The 18020-nt window shown below is 46.3% G+C and overlaps 1 protein-coding gene across 2 annotated transcripts in view; it reads right to left on the reverse strand.

Moving 5' to 3' along the window:
- The window catches only part of SLC6A9 (solute carrier family 6 member 9), a 672432-nt gene that overhangs the window by 637032 nt on the left and 17380 nt on the right, over nt 1-18020 (reverse strand). The window lies entirely within an intron of this gene.

The following is an 18020-nucleotide window of genomic DNA, read 5'->3' on the forward strand; positions in this document are numbered from 1 at the left end:
CTGCTTGGAAAGCCCATCGCAAGGACAACAGTTCATGATCCGTGACCAGTTATTCTGTTCTGGAAATGAGACCAGGCGAAAGAAGAGATCAAACCGGAGTCTAGTCAATAGGAACTTTTCGTGATTCGAAAGAAAGAACGTGAGGTAAGGCTGTATCAGCTTCTCTGATTGCAATTTAGAGATTTTTTCATTTAGTGTTTTCACTATCTCTGCTTGATTCCGGAGTTCTCTCAAGTGGCCTAGACACAGTTCTTTCAGCTGTTTCTTGGATATATCTTCAATCGAGGATGGATCAGAAAAGTATTGCTCACGTTTAAGATCTTGAAAAAATTTAAAAACGTAGTTAAGCCAGGGAATTTTTCTCCAGTGAGTTAGGCTAAGACAGTCTGTGATGAGGGCGCGTGATACATGGCTTTCTGGGTTGCACCATATGCGGTGCCATAAGATGAGAGGTTGACAGCGTATGGTGTCTGTAACGAATTCCATCCCTAGCTCTCGATGAGATGCTAATATCGGAGAGCTTTGGGGGAGAGCCAGTACGTATTTAATGAAGGCGTTTTCCGTAGCCTGTAGTTGCTTGATGCACCCATAACCCCAGATGCCTGCTCCGTAACTCGCCACGCTGTGGCATTTTGCGTAGTATAAAGTTATGAGTTCTGACGGAGCCGGTTTGCCTAGTTTTCTGGAGAAAGCGCAAAGTGCAGATGTTGCTCGACGAAAGTTAAGGTTTCTGGCTTCTATGGCTTTTCGCCAGGTCATTGAATCGTCAACAAGTATGCCCAAATATGGGTATACTGACGTTTTTTCCAGCTTAGTGTTGTTTATGTATATGGATTTTGTGTTCCCTGGTTTGGGTCCTATGGACATTGTAAATGTTTTCTTTGTATTTACTTTTAGTCCCAATGAGTCCATAAACGTCACATATTTGGCCAGCTGTCGTTGTAGTTGGTTGGCTGTTCGGGCCAGGATGACCGAGTCGTCGGCGTAGAGTAGAATGGGTATAGGGCGACGAGCTATTTGCGGGAGGTCCTGGCTCCCTGCCAACATTGCTTCTTCAATCCCGTTGGTGTATAGGTTGAATAGGAAGGGAGCCAATACACACCCCTGCCTAACTCCTCGCGTGATTTTGAAGGGGCGCGATATGTCGCCGCCAATGCCGTAACGCACTCGGCCTTCTGCGTTGGTGTATAGGCCCCTGAGAAAGGCCAGTATCTCTGGATCTACTCCGAGATTCGACATAATTTCCCACAATTTGGCGTGCTGAACACAGTCGAAAGCCGCGCTCAGGTCTACATAGACCAGATAGATCTTCCCTTCTTTTGCGTGGGCATATTTCCCAGCCAAGAGCGTCAGGTTTAGGGCTTGCTCCACCGTACCGAGTCCCTTCTGGAAGCCGTATTGCAGATCCGTAAAGATGTTGTTTACCTTGGCCCAAGTTTGTAAGCGGTCCAAAAGTAGTCGGCCTGCAATTTTGCCCGTAGAATCCAGAAGGGAGATCGGCCGGTAGCACGCTGGGTCGTTTCGGTCCCCTTTCTTAAATATTGGCAAAAGAGTGGATGACGACCACGAGGGAAGGAGACCGACTTGAGCGACTGCGGTCATTACCCGGGTTATTATTAATGACCAGTAGTCACTATTGTGCAAGAACAAGTCCATAGGTACCCCGTCCGGGCCGGGAGCCTTGCCAGTTTTTGATGCTCGAATTGCTTTTCTGACCTCAGTGACTGTAAAGCGTAAGTTGATTGGAAGAAGATGGGTTTCTGCCTCGGCCACGTGCTCTGTTTGGGGTGTGTCGGATGCCGGGCCGAAAATTTTTGTGTAGTGAAGGACCCATTCATTCTCTGACACTGCGACGTCGAGATGGTTTGGATCGGTGTCATTTTCCAAGAAGGGTGATCTAATGGTCTGCCAAAAAGTGGTGCTGTCCTTTTTTAATGCGCTCTCGTGCAATTGGCACCAAAGGTCTCTCTTGATCTGACGCCTACGTTCTTTCCTTGTTTCATTATACAGTTTCCTCCGGGATGAGATTAGTTGGGCGTCTCTTGGCTTCTGCCGAAGAGCTTCTTTTAAAGCTGAAAGGGCTTTTGTGCAGTCCGAGTTAAACCATCTGTTGGTTTGGGATGTAGGTTTGTTTGCCCTGTATTTAACTAGTTCGTCTCTTATAGCCCCTTGTATGTTATGGAAGGAGGCGATGATTAGTTCAGGAGAAGCTTCTGCGGACAGACAGTCCCTTTGCCAGGGGAGCGTTTTTTCGAGTATCCTTTGCGTAGTCGTCTCAGGGTCGACTTTGGCCCATTTAATTGCAAAACCGTTCCTTTTCTTTAATGTTATTGTTTGCTGATCGAGGGAGCTCGTTCTCGTTATAGGAGGACCTGCTTTCTCCATTGTGATCTCCACGCTTAAGGGGTAGTGGTCGCTGATCGGGGTCGACCCTACTTTATAGTTTGCTAACGTGTTTTTACACGTGTTTGAGGCTAGGATGAAGTCGATAGTAGATGTGCAACCTCTCCCATGGAAGGTGGGTTGAAATTCCTGTACCGGGTCCACTAGCTCATTTACAAAGTCTAAATCCAGGGTAAATAGAATTTCGTTCAGCTTATTTCCACTTTGTGAGTGTGCAAAATGAGGGACCGGATTGCCGAATACAGATAGTAGGCCACAGGTTCCGGTTTTGTGGTTTGGGCATATTGGCTGGTTAAAGTCTCCTCCCCAAATGAGTTTTATTGTTGCACTTGGATTCGAATTTTGCAGTGTGGATATATGGGCCACCATTTCTTCCAGGTTTATGCAGCGGTCCTGGGTACCTGTGTTATTGTAGTAATTAATAAGTATGTAAATATTCCTTGATGCAGTGGTGAGATATGTCATTTGGATGACCTGGAAGGCAGATGTTTCTTTTATTAATTTTACCGTGGCTGCTAGAATGTTAGAGAAGTAGATCATAAGACCACCTTTGGGTCTTCCCATTGTGCTTGGCGTTGCTTTGGTGAAAAATGTCTTGTATCCCGGTAGATGGAGGGGGGATAGACGCCAGGTCTCTTGTAAGCACAAGATTTGATGGCTTCGTGCTATTTCCAGCCACTGAGGACATGTTATTTTGCTGGCTAAGCCTGCAACATTCCAAAAAGCTATACCTACGGCAGTGGCCTCGTTAGTTGTTGAGATGGCAAAAGTGATTTTGCCACTAGTTGTGATTTCAGTGGTTACGGGTTGCTCAGTTAGTGGACTTGCGCTCGTGGCCGAGATCTCTGAGGGACAGGGGGTTAAGAGATTGTTTTGTTGAGTCATAGAGGACTCTGCTAGCTCGAGCTGTTCAGGTGGAGTTTTCTGGTACTTATTTGGGGCTAGGGAATGTGAGACATCAGCTAAGTAATGAGAGGCAGCTGTAGGTTGATTCAGATCGACCGTGGATGGTCAATCGATCATATCGAGACACTCGTAGCGGTTGTGGGTTGGGAAGCCCTGCCAACCTTCATATGCGGGATAAGGTCTATCCTGCCAATATGGGACTTGGGTATCAACATACCTTTCTCTTGGTCCTCCCCTATCTGGGTACTCACAAGGGAAGTCCCGCCGATTCCACGGTGTTTGACGCCATGGATCCTGATTTCGTCGGGCTTTGGGAAGATGGTGCCATTCCCAAGGAGGGGGGTTGAATTGTTGTTTCATTGGGGGGTAGAACTGAGAAAGGTGGCAGGCGTCTACTCCTCCTTTTTTCTCGAGTTGTGGCCAGGCACATATATAATCAACCGTTGCGGGATCTTTGCAAGTTACTATTATGCAATCACCGCGTATTGATTTCTTGGTTTTGCCTATCCAGGCTACCCTACGTGCTGATATGATCCCTCCTGATAGGTGGGATTCAAGAGGTCTATTTATGCTAAGCCACTGCATGGCCTTGTTTTTGAGTGACCATGCAGTTTCTGGGGTGTCATCTACTAACTCGGGTACTCCTGTTAAGACTATTATGTAGGGAGTAGCTTCAGGGGGCAGATGGGCAGGGCGTCTAACTGCAGGATGTTTTTTCGGGGTGGTTACCGATGTGATCTTTGGTGTTTTTTGGAGGGGTAGGGAATTCGTGGGCTGAGAGACGGGTTTCTCCTGGGGAATTCTACTAGAATCTAATTTTTGTGCTGGACATGAGCTTTGTGACTCAGCCTTACTTTTAGTATCTATCTGTTGCCCTTTGCTTTGTTGTGGTGACTTCTGCAGTGTTGGTTTCACCTGCTGGGGGTGAGATGTATTTGTGTTTGATTTGGGCGTGATTAACGGTGGATTGGGGTTCGTTTGTACTGTATGTGTTGTGTTTGTAGGATTAGCTACTTTCTGATTTTGTTTCTGGTTTTGCTTTTTTGATGGGTGTGTGGTGTTTCGCTGTCCCTTTACATCTATCCTGGTGTTTGAGTCTAAGAGAGTAGCTGATATTATCGTTAATTGAGCCTCAAGGTTTCTTATGCTCAGCTGGATGGGTTTCAGATATTGGTAAAGTAGGTCTTTGGTGGTAGTTAACACTTGGGTTGTAATACTACAGGTTCTACATTGCTCAGTTTGGTTGTTGATGTTGGATATTGGCTTGTGCGGAAGAGTGCAGTCAGGAATATGTAGTATACTATTAGAACATGAGGAGTTTGAGTTGTTCGCAGGTGAGTTTTGTGTTTTTTCGCTGCGTGGTAGTCGGGTTTCTGATGTTGCCCTTTCCCATACGTCGTGCTGGGGTAGGTTGTCGTGAGTTAAGATATCTCCTTGCGATTGACAGCCAGCTAGGTCTGGAGTTGCTTCCAAATCTTCTGATGATAATGATGAGGATTCCAACTCGGAATGAGTAACTGACAGGTCAACTTCAGAAGGAACAGTATTGAATTCCGTGGTTAGAGGGAGTACTGGGAGTGAGCTGTTTTGAGAGGTCAGATTGATTGGAGAAGCAGCATTCGCTATGGCGCCAAGTGATGAGCGCTTGGCATTAGCGCTCGTGAGGTCCAATGAAACCCTCTTTTCCATGAGGGCTATACTTTGATTTATTGTTTCATTGACCCGCGATATAAATAGGTCAATGGGACCTGTTACCTGTGCTACCTCCTGCGCGTGTTTAGACTTCGGTTTGGATTTAGAGGTGCTTCTGGTTTTGGGAGCCATGTTGTTTGTTACCGAGTTGTCGGTGTAAGAGAGATGGCCCGGTCCGGTCTCTACCGGGCACTAACGGGCAACAACGGGCCCGCCCTTGGCCCGGGCTTCGCCCCGGGCTCCGACCCGCGCGCGTCCCGCGATGCGCGTTAGTAATGCGGTTAAGTGGTTATTCGGTGAGAGGGGGCGTGGCACTGGGAGGGGGCGCGGCTCGCACGGGAAGAGGCAACAGCTGATGTAACTGATAGCTGAGCCTCGCAGTCCCGGAGCCACGCCTCGCGCCTCCTCTGCGGCCACGCTGATGTTCTTCCTCCTCACCTCCTCCTCTCAGGCTGGAAACGGGTTAGTTCAACAAGCTACTCCTGTAGCGTCAGGGAATGCGATGCAACCGGCAGGAAATCTCAGTGCGAGTGGCGCCTGCGTAGCGGGAGCCGCGAGAGGTTGTAGGCGATTTGGTGGGGGCGGGCACTGGGAGGGGGCGCGGCTCGCACGGGAAGAGGCAACAGCTGATGTAACTGATAGCTGAGCCTCGCAGTCCCGGAGCCACGCCTCGCGCCTCCTCTGCGGCCACGCTGATGTTCTTCCTCCTCACCTCCTCCTCTCAGGCTGGAAACGGGTTAGTTCAACAAGCTACTCCTGTAGCGTCAGGGAATGCGATGCAACCGGCAGGAAATCTCAGTGCGAGTGGCGCCCGCGTAGCGGGAGCCGCGAGAGGTTGTAGGCGATTTGGTGGGGGCGGGCACTGGGAGGGGGCGCGGCTCGCACGGGAAGAGGCAACAGCTGATGTAACTGATAGCTGAGCCTCGCAGTCCCGGAGCCACGCCTCGCGCCTCCTCTGCGGCCACGCTGATGTTCTTCCTCCTCACCTCCTCCTCTCAGGCTGGAAACGGGTTAGTTCAACAAGCTACTCCTGTAGCGTCAGGGAATGCGATGCAACCGGCAGGAAATCTCAGTGCTTGGTCAGTAAGATTGGGGGGGGGGCATATAATGTGGAATAAAATGTTAAAATACATTATGTGGCAAGCAGGGTGCATGAGAGGGTCTTAGGTTCAGTGGAAAGAGAGACGAATGTGGATTGGTAAAATTACTAAGTGAGAGAAAACACAATATTTTGCAAAATAACCAACATTTTTGAGGACTTTCAAAAAAGAGAGGGAGAGAGTGTATGCGAGTTTTGGACTGTGAGTATGTAAAAATTCCTGGTGAAATCCCACAAACACCTCACCATAACGGACTGCACCCAACTATGTGTCAGAAATACATTTATTAGGGGGCGTAACAGACCAACCCCCCCCTCGTCCTCCCTAACGCTACACCCCTGCCAAGATTACCCTAAAAAAAATCCTCCCACAAATGTTAAAAGTAAGATGGAAAAGGCATGGTAGAGCAATATCCCTTTGTGTCTTCTAGCAGGAGACTCGCTCTCTCTCTTCTCTCTTTCTTTCTCTTTTTCCTTCTTCCTTTTTCTTATGATAATTATTTATTCAAGTGATGCACCTGACTTTTTCGTATGGTTTCTCTACGGTTTTTCTTTTTTTCTTTATTGTTGCAAAATACTAATCGAATTGTTCTGTAGGGGCTATACTTGACATTATTTATATTGTTGTTTGTATTGCTCTTTGTCAGTGTATTGCTTTTTATTGCATCTTAACTATGTATATGTCTTTTTTTAAATCAATAAAGATATAAGAACACAAATAAAAAGTAAGATGGAAATGGTTTTAGAATTCTAACAGAGTATAAACCATTAATAGAAGGGATCGCAGTAGTTTACTTGGCACAAAAGTGCATTTCCCCTTTAAGACAGATAAGGAAAGACAGAGGTGCTTCTAAAAATGCTAAAACGAGTATACAGTGCTGAAAGCAGCACAAACACATTGTTCACTAGATGCCTGAAATGTTCTGAAGACCTACTGGGTGGCAGCTGTGGTCCAATGCCACAAAGGTGGTAACAGGAAGGCACCTGCAGGACACTGAGCCGATGCCGGTGTGGGTGAGGTGGGATATGCAACCACATATCAAAGGAAAAAAGTCGAATACACCAAAAAGTGTGAGCAACAAGTCTGGGGCGAAATGTTCCACGAAGAAAAGTCACAGCTGTCGGCTTCAACTGAGGTATGTACCTGGCTAGCAGACCAGCAAACCCTCGAGGAAGAGGGATGGGTGCGGGGCTCGAGTCGAGGTTAAACGCTGTCTACACATTATTTTCCGAGGGTAGACTCTATTGAATGAATATAAGTTTTGCAAAGTGCAAACTATGCCCAAAGGCGTCAAGGCACTACGGATAGGTCCAGAGGTGAAAGAAGTGAAAGGAAGGCCTTGCAACGAATTTCGTTGCGTGTGCTGCATCGCAAAATGCGATGCAGCGCGCGCAATGAAATTCGTTTTATTCATTTAAAAGTTTACTTACCTCCGTTCATCCATATTCCGGTGTTTACTACCCCCCACCCTGCCTCTCCCCCGCCTCACCGCCTCATGGAACTCCCTCCACGGGCCGCTACTGGGAGAGACGCAGCGGGGAGGTACTTTTTGCTCGTTTGTTTTTATTAACCCCTACCCCCGTCCTCTGCCACACCACCCCAGATCTGTGCCAGCACCACTGCTGATGTCACACCTGAGGTGCTGCAGGTCGAAGTGGACCGTACCACTCCAATCAAGGTACTTGTCAGACTGGGAGACCAGAGACCGTCAGGAAATAGCAACTGGCTTGCATAAGAGATGTAAACAAACTGAGCATCCTTTGGATCACTGCCACTCAGGCAACCTGGGAGTTGACAACTGACCCCAACTTTAAGCAGTCCTGTTTTTTTCAGCCGACATTTCATGGGTCGGGGCTGTAGTATTCATTTCTCAGTTGTAAACATGTGCCTTCAAGTCCCAGCAGGCAAAGTGCTGTTGGCTAAAAAGACAACCTTTCAAAAATATGCTCCCCAAGGCATGGACTAGCTGTACCTCTGCAATCCGAGGTTGCGAGGCCAGTGGAAGGCCATCTGCCCTGGAGTGGGAGAGAATAGTGTCTAACAGACTTAAGCCAACTCTCAGAGAACCCTCCCTTGGTCTGTCCTGGGAAACCCTGGCAGCTTCCTTGGCACTTGACCAAAGTAAAAAAAACTTTAAATAAAATCTTTGCAAAAAAACACATTTAATTGAGGCCACATATACAAATACATTCGATAAAAAACACCTTAACATATATTACAATAATCGTTATTTTAAGAACGTTTGGTTAAAAATCTCATATATTATTAGAAAAATTGAATGGGACAAAAAAACTGAGAAAACTCCTGATTTAACTATTATAATCTTAATCTGTGTTCAATGTGCAGTGCCCTGCATTCTACTCAGTTGTAACAGTAGGGGGTGTCAGAATATGATAATCTAGTTAGAAACTGTATATAACAATTTGAATTGTACAGCTTCTGCCTTTTGAAAATGGCCCTCTGTATTTAATCTGTTATATTACAGTTGAGTTTGACATAGCTTTTGCAATGCTTATAAAGTTGACTAGTCTGCATGCTTCCAGTCAACTATAAGGTTCATCCAAGCTTGGATGGACCAGAACCACCTAAAACTGAACCCGGAAAAAAACGAGCTGGTTCTCACTGGAGACAGCGCCATGTATTGGGGCCCACACTACTGGCCAAGCCCCCATCCCCATCTCCTCGGCAAAGACACTTGGAGTCACCTTGAACCGTGATCTCTCACTAAAAACGCAAGTAGGCCAGGTGGTCTCCGAGTGTTTCCTCCAACTTAGGAAAATTCGGAAACTGCGGCGACTCTTAACATCGGAAGCCATTACTCAGGTGGTAATCGCGACTGATCTCCCACCTGGATTACGCAAATTCTGTCTACCTGGCCCTACCCCTTTTCCTTCTGAAACGTCTTCAGATGGTACAGAATTATGCGGCCAGACTGATTCTGAATCAACCCAGATGCAGGGGCGTAACACAGGCCCCCGCAGCCCATGCAGTGCGGGGGGGCCCCTAGCTCCAAGGGTCCCCCCGGCACTGAACCCTGGCCAGGAGAGCTCCTGATTGAGCCCGGAGGGGGCCCCCCTAAGCACCGTGCAGGGAGGCCCCCTCACTTTTCGTTACGCCAGTGCCCAGATGGCTACCTGCTACCCCTTTACTGATGAAAATCCACTGGCTCCCCGTGGCCCAGCGATGCACCTTCAAGACAGGTTGCATAATTTTCAAATCCCTTCACAGTAAGAGCCCAAAGTTTATTGATAAACTAGTCATCAAGCATGTCCCGTCCCGGAATTTGCGCTCTGCCCACCTGGGCCTCTTACAGATACCGTCGTTTAAACGTAAACGCTCTGGTGGCTGCAGATTTGGAACACTGGCTCCCCGTCTGTGGAACACTCTCCCCCTGGAAATTCGGTCTTGCTCAGACCTACTGACATTCAGGAAAACATTAAAAACCTGGCTCTACACAAGCATATCAATAAAATTTCGGTTACTCCTCGGTCAGCCACGTTCTCTGTCAGCGCCAGGAAACCCATCGGTGTTAGCGCGCTTTACAAGTTATTGTTAACATAACATAACATAACATAACATAACTGGATGCCTCTTCCATCAAAACAGGCTTTTAATGCTTGCCTGCGAGTTCGGATCCCTCTCTGGTTCCAGAATTGTTTCAATAGCAGTTTACGCTTTGTCTAGGCCCCTGCAGCTACACAAGTGGAGGACAGCATCCTTGGACCCGTTCGTAATTTTTTCTGACCTTTGCCAAGGAGGGAGGAGCTGGTTTACTGGTAAAACACCCATCCTCAATTTCAGATGCGATTCCTGGCATCACTGTCAGGCCTGCCCCCTGCCTCTGGGTTCAGACCTGAACATAGAAAGAAGGATCATTGAGCGAGGCATGAAAAGTTTGCCTAAGATTGATGGTGTCCAACAAATAATCTTTTCAGTTGCTCGTGAGTGGTTGTCTGTCTGTAAAACACTGGAGGGAGCCGACCAGTGGAAAAAATTGATTCTTTAGTTCTGCACGACACTGCCACGAAAAATGTCTTGAAGTTCTTTTTTTTTTAAATAAACCACTTGGATGGAGACTGCGAAGTTATAAAGCCTGAAAATCTTACTTGAAAAGTAGACTTTAGTGTGAAACCCCATCCAACATCTACTAACAAAATAATTCTAGAAGCGTGCAAAGTTGGAAACACACGGACATCGTGGCCTAATTTTGACTTGAACCCTGCGTTTATATAAAAAAACGACATTAGGTGGCAGCTTTAATGTCCTATTGTGATTGTGGCAACAAGTTCGGGAGACTCACTACCACTCTGTGGCCCTGCACTGTTGTTGCCTGCCAGCGGTGGGTGTGATGGCACAAGACTGCTTCCGCTCAAGGGTAAGTGCAGATAAAGTGCCACACATGCAGTCAATGCTGCCGCCCCAGGGCAGGGCTTTAACCATGCACCGAATGATTCCCAAGAGAGAGAGGTCTGGTCTCTTCATCTCCCAAACGGCTCTCAAACACTTATGAGTTATTAATAGTTTTCTATGGCGCCGTCTAGACCCAGGGAGTGGCAGAACAACTTACCCATTGCGTGTAACCAAGCTGGGACTACAAAAATACCATACCATCTGCAGAGTCATCTTGAAGATTTGTTCCCTGGGTATGTCACATTTTGGAACAATTTTGATTTGTATTAGCTATTTTGTGATAATTGAAGCTAGCGTACTTCCCCAAATGTTTTACCTGCCCGCGCTCAAGCCCCAAAAATGAAAAAAGATTACACTGGAGAAGAAGAGAGGCTAAGATAGAGAAATAGAGTGGCGAGTTATAAAGAGAGAGATCACCTGCCCAGGAAGGCTTTTTAAAGCATTTTAAGGCATTTTAAAGACTACGGGGCATATTTACAAGCCCCTTGTGCCGCTTTTGCGCCGCTGTTGCATCACTTTTGTGTCACAGCAGCGGCGCAAAAGATGCGCCAAGGTGCTGGGTATTTACAACGTGACGCATCTGGGAGATGCGTCACGTTGTAAAGCTCTGCGCCAGAAGGAGGCGTTCCTGCGCAGGGGGGGGGGGGTGTTCCTGCACAGGGGGGGGGGCGTTCCGGCGCAGGAACGCCTCCTGAAAGTGGCTGAGTGAAATCTACAAGATTTCACTCAATCATGTTGGTGCCCATGCTGCGTCAAAACCCTGCGCCTGCTTGAAGCAGGCGTAAGGATTGACGCAGCATTGGAATAATAGGGCCCCCCGAGCATTGCTGGAGCGGCGTCGTGCTTGCGGCGCAACTCCAGCAATGCGACACTTTTACGGCACAGATGCGTGACGCATCTGTGCCGTTTTTGCCCCATGGTGCGCCGCATTGTAAATGCAGTACAGAAAGGAGGGTCCCAGTGAAACGTAGTATAATTTAGTTACTTTAATTCACAATATAAAACCATCAGAGCGCATTGCTATTTGATCACAATGGGCTAAACCAAATTCACATTAGAAAACAATTATACAATTTTTTCATAGTGCCCCAAGGAGAAAAGGGTAACGTGAAGTGGTGATAAGAAAAAAGTAAAAAGTAGTGCAAGAATAAACAGTTAAAGTGACAAAGAAATTTTGCAAATTAGGCATACAAAAATAGATTGGCTTCAGATCCCTGAGCCAGGATTGGGACAACTAATTTCCCAAAATATTTTAGTCAATAAACATGTGTAAGACGCGGATACTTGATATCCTAATTAGTGGTGGCGTCCACTGATATGAAAGAAAAAGTAGCCGTCGACGTTTCGACCCCCAAGCTACAACCGTAGGCGTAGTTGACACCTTACACCGGGGGTCTTCATCAGGACAAAACCGTGAAACCCAAGGGTACACTAGGTATTCTACAAAAGTAAATAGAGTCATATATTAATTAATAATACTCTCATAATCAATTTGAGAGAAAATAAGCAAACACAACTTAAATTCGTCATGGCCACAGAAGATCAGATGAGGAATATTACCATGGTAAGTGGAATGTATATTGTCCACAGATTTGGACCAGAAGTGGACAGCAGATCTATCCAACTGCTCCGTTTAACAAGTAAACGCTTCAATCGTCGATGAATTTCTGAAAAGATGAAGTCCCCAATGGGACAATTAGTCACCTTTTCATCATAATCAACTGCGAATTCATTCCTATCCCTTCCAAAAGGTCTTAGCTTACATCATTTAAAAGCGATTAATACACTGCACTACAGGACCAACAGTAAACCTGTATTCTATCTACACAGTTACATAGTGGCAAAGATATACATATCACTGAAAAACTGACAAAGTCAAAAAACCTCAGACATTCTATAATTTCGCGTGACATTCCTAATGTTTATTACTTAATAGGGGAGCATCATTGATCGTTTAATAAGGGTTGTGGGCAGCGGACCGATATATACAGTGAATAGTCATATCTGACCGGAATATAGAGCTATTAACAGCATTCTCAACCTCAATCCTATGTATGTCCATACGTTATTTCATACAGGGAGGTGCCAGTTACCAAACCAAACCTGTTCTCACGATATAGAAAAAACACAGTACCTTAATCTCGGTTTTCTTGAATTCTAAACATTCACGATTCAAAAACACATGTGCACCACCTCAGGACCTTTAAAGGTAAATTGCAAAAGGACAGATAAATAATGCATCAGCTTATCCTTTGACAAACCATTTGTGGAATCCAAAAGTTTATAAAGGACTACATACCCAATCACGGATGAAAAATTCTCATTGGGTAATGCAGAAGTGTGACCAGTTGTCGCACGAATCCGAACAAACCAGTCCTACAAGGGAAAGGTCGCGTTATTCAGGCAATTGGAAAGCCTGCAACCATGAAAACCATGTTTAAACTAGTAATGCAGGGAATCGCGTAACAACATACCTATCTCGACGAATAAATCCACCTAAACGTCCATGTGTCTAACAATCTTATCCGGAAAAATCACCGGAGAATTGCAGTGTTAGTTTCAATTTGGCGCTGCTGAAATAGAAACCCTTTCCAGTCTAAGGTACTCGTCACTTCCGGGGCGGCCGCAGACCGAAGCCACGAGTGATTTGGAACCGTGGCTATAGAAAGAGGACTAGGACCCGACTATCGCTAAGAGACTGAAACGGTGGGCTCGAAGACAGTGTGAATTAACATCCTGATTAACACAAAATACTCGAGTTAATAATACAGAAAGTTGCTTAAAAACAGTACATGTATTAGAATTATGAAAAAAAAATTGTAAAAAAAAAATTTTGGTACAGTTTGCAATCTAAAATATTAGTAGTATCCACATAATTACATGTTGCATGTACAATTCACATAGTCATTATCAAACATATAATATTGACAATTGTAAAGGTGCCAGTCGATAGAAATCTTTAGCGCAAAACTACAGGTCAGCCGCGCACCTCTCAAACAGGATGGTGAGGCAGCGTACCTTACTAAGTACAGTAGGCAATGTTACAGATCAGACCCACTAAAAAGTGACGCACCTCTCACACAGGAGGGTGAAGGTCATTCAGTTTGGAGACATTGTTATATCAGCGCCCGAATCTAGCCAATTGAGCATAGCTGCTATCAGCTTCATTCAACCCATTGTTAATAGTGTCCAGAATTGTCATCCACTTAGATTCCCTAAGTGTGAGAATATGTGCAATATCACCGCCCCTTGGGCCCAGGATTATCTTCTCTAACACCAACCATTGTAGGGTATCAGGGGTATGGCCATATCTAGCACAATGGTCTACCATTACTTTGAGTCGAAAAAGTCGTCACACAGATTAATCGTTCACGAGATGCATCCCTTTTGGCATCTGTTGTTAACAGTGAGTCTCGTGGACTGTACCATGCCCTCTTCCGTGCACGTTTCACCAGACGTGCCGGGTATCCCCGTTCCAGGAGACGGTTAGAGAGTTCTAGTGACTCAGTCATGTAATTCACCTTGTCAGAACAATTCCTGCGAATCCGAAAAAACTGACCCACAGGTAAATTGTCTCTCAAACCTCTCGGATGATGGCTACTGTATTCCAAAAGGGAATTCCTTTTTGATGGTTTTCGGAACAGTGTGGTTTCTAAGAGATTTGTTTCTTTATTGACATAAATCGTGATGTCTAAAAATGGGATTTTGTCACTGCTTGATTCCATAGTGAACTGGATGTCTGTGCTATTGACATTAAGCCAAGTGTGGAACAGTATCAGATCAGGCTGTGTGCCATTTCAAATACACAGCACATCGTCGATGTATCGAACCCACAGTTCCACCTGGCTACCAAATGGATTACTGTCACGGAAAATAAATCTCTTCTCAAAATCGTCCATGTATAATACTGCCAGGTTTGGGGCAAAAGTGGCCCCCATAGCCACCCCTTTGGTTTGAAGGTAAAATTCATTTTGGAACATGAAAAAATTCCTCATCATCGCAAGCTCCAAAAGTTCTAGAATAAACTTAGTTGGAACTTGGACTGGAGCCGTCCTTGTGTCTAGACATTTCTCCATTACAGCAATCGCATCATGTTGTGGAATGCTAGTATAAAGTGACACAATGTCACACGTTACTAGTCTTTATGTACTAGGGTCGAAGGGTCTTTAGTCCATCAAGTTAATTACTTGGGTAGTATCACGGAGGTAGGCCCTAGTTTGACTGGCCAAAGGTTTCAGAAAGAAATCTATGTATTGACAAAGGGGTTCCAGCATTGAACCACACCCGGACACGATCGGGCGTCCGGGTGGGTTATCCAGGCCTTTGTGCACCTTCGGTAAAGTGTAAATGGTCGCAAGCCGTGGGTGACTTTGATTGAGGAATTTAAACTCTTGCTCAGATAGAAAAACCCTCGTCCAGGCCCTTCTGTGTTACTTCTAAAATAGCAGAAGCCAGCTCTCGTGACGGGTCGTTGTTGATTTTCTTGTAACTGATGCCATCCCGTAACTGTCTATAGATTTCATCTTTGTAGGCATCGATATCCTGGATCACAATTGCCCCGCCCTTATCGGCGGGCTTGATGACTACCTCATTGTTGTTTTTGAGACCAAGAAGGGCTAGTTTCTCCCCTTTACTAAGGTTGAATCTAGTAAATTTAAGTGTGGATAGCACATTCTCCACATCCCGGGTAACAACATCCTCAAAAGCAAGGATTTTATTACTCATGGCATAGGATGGTGGGAAAAACACTGATGGTTATCTTAGCCCAGTTACTGACAGTCTCTGTTGGGAATTCGAGTGTCTGAAAAAAATATCTCAGGCGAACCTTTCTAAAAAACCTGTACAGTTCAGTTTTTAATTGGAATTTGTTCGGCAAAGTAGTTGGTATATAAGAGAGACCTTTGCTCAACACCTTATTCTCCTCCTCCGACAAATGATATTTAGAGATGTTTATGATTGGGTTAGAGGCAGTTCTCACTGTTGTTATAGGAGTTTCACGTACAGGTGGAGCAATTACCACCGGTAAGTGTTCTTCCTCGTGGAGATCTCTCCATGAGTTTCCGGGCGAAACGTCACCTGCTTCTGTACTCCCCCTCTGCCTCCATTCTGGTTGCCGGTATTGGACAGTTGTCCCCGTTGTTGGCCCCGTTGTTGGCCACGGGACCAGTTGCCACGTCCCCGGGGTGGTCTCCATTGGCCTGGGCCTAAAAAATGAGGTGGTGGTGGGTAATGTGGGTAGCCAAAATCCTGGTATTGGTAATTGTATGAAGGTCCAGGTGTAGCCTGTTCCGATTCACTTCCTGAACTATACGAGGAATCAGAAAAAGTGGTGTAGTTTCTCCTGCCCCTGTAACCTCCTCTGCCCCGATTGGCAAACCGACCCTGATGGTCCTGATTGTAATAGTCCGGTTGGAGGTAGGGGTAGACGGTCTTTTTGTCAAATGCTCTTAAATCTTTAGCAAGTTTCTCTAGTTTTTTTGTTTGAGTAGTTACATCAAAGTCTTTTAATGTGGCATCCAGGGTTTCTAGTGTAGTCTTAGCATTGGTTAAGGTGGTATCTCCGAGAATTTCTGCTCTTAGTGCTGCAATTTCTTTTGTCAAGGATTGGACCTGCTCAGCCGCCGTCTCCACCCCCAGCACCATCCAGTGCCGGGAGCAGTTGTTGGCAACGTAGCTAAACCCCTCCTTGAATTTAGGCACGTCCACAAATATAGCGGGTTCGATTTTAATTTGCAAACCTACTGGGATAATATTTTCTTGCAAATATCTGGTTAGTAGATGGCCATGAAGGCGAGTCCTGGTGAGTTTTTTCTCTAGCCTTTCTAATCTAGTAACCTTATCATTCAAAGTGACGTCAATATGTAGGACTGTGTTAGACAGGAATTGGTTAGAGCGGTCCTGTATCAGCTGGTTTATATAATCTTCAGTGTAAGAGAGTAATTCACTCTCAACCATGGTCTAGTCAGAATAAATCAACAGGATGAAATTACAACCTCGCAGGTATGCGCCTGCTCAGATTCAGTAAATGCAGCGCAACCATGTTGGCGTAGGCATGGCGCACAATAAGTGGCGCATCCCTGCTGATATGCAGGGATGCGCCACTTATTGTAAATATGCCCCTAAATGTGCATAGCTAGCTAGTCTACGTTACATCACCAGCACGCTGATTTGATGCACGTTCCTCAGATTGTGAGGTGGCGGGGCATTCAGAGGTGTCACACAAGGACACTGTCCTGAGAGGGCTGCAGTTCCAGTTCCAGGACCCAGTGGCACTTCCAGAGAAGGCTTTGTGTGTCTTTTTGAGTGTAGGGTTCTCATGGACGAGGGAGTCTTCACCCCGTAGTTGATGCTCGGCACTTCAACTGTTGAGTTTCTGGACAAGAAAGGTTGGGGAGTCCGAACGAGGGGCCGCATGTATTGCAGGCTAGCTTGAATGTACATCTTGCCTCAAGGGAGAGCCAGTTCAGTGATTTTTATATAGCGCAAACTAGACCCGAGACATCGGGTATCAGAGCACTTTACATAGCACCAGTTTCATTACAGACGGCACATTCATTTTGTTAGGCCGAAGGTTACGTGATTTGCCCAGAATCACAGGATGTTGAGCGTCGTTGCGGAGACTCTAACCCATGATTTCCCCAGAATCACAGGATATTGTTGAGCGTCGTTGCCAAAACTCTAACCCGGTTCCCCAGCTTCGAGGTCGCTAGCTCTAAGCGCAAGGCTACATCCTCTCCTGAATTGCATTGCACCAGTGGCCAGCCTCAGAGAAATATCATATCCCCCAAAAAGTTTTTACATACATTTTTGCCAGCATTACTTTTGTAACGTTGACTCAGTACATTCAGAATCAAAATGGACTACATTTGCTGGGGGTAACTTTGTAAAACGTTTTTTTTTTTTTTTTTTTTTAAACTATAACCAAATTATTTTTCCTTGAAAAAGCCAGCCTCATGAGTGGATATGAAATTTCACATCAGTGGGATGTATATCCTTGGTCTTCCGTTACGAGCTGAACTCAGCCCTGCATTAGAAAGCACTGCTCCCACAGAACCATTTCCGTTTTTAGGGGGCCGATTAGGATGGCAGACGGATTGCCCCCGCCGGGATGGCGGTAGCCACCGCCGGCCCGGCGGGGGCAATACGTCCGCCATCCTCCCTGAAATGACCCCCCGCCACATTAGGATGGCTGGGGGGGGTCCGCGGTGGACGGAAAGACCGTCCGCCGCTTTTCCACCACGGGTCGCCTTGGGACCGTAGCGGAAAAGGTCTAATATGGTGGCGGTGTCTATTAGACACCGCCAGCCATATTAGGATGGGCTTTGGGGAATGCCTTTCCGTGGCGGCAAGGCATACGGTCTTTGCTTTGGGGACCCGTTACGGGCCCCCAGAGTGAAGGGGGGTGTTTTGGGGGTACCTATGGTACCCCCTGTGTTTCAAAGTACAACATGGCAGGCACTGCGCGGTGCCTGTCATGTGCTTTGAAACGCACAACATGCATTTTTAGCA

Source organism: Lissotriton helveticus, chromosome 1_2 (genome assembly GCF_964261635.1).
Source record: "Lissotriton helveticus chromosome 1_2, aLisHel1.1, whole genome shotgun sequence".
NCBI lineage: Eukaryota > Metazoa > Chordata > Amphibia > Caudata > Salamandridae > Lissotriton > Lissotriton helveticus.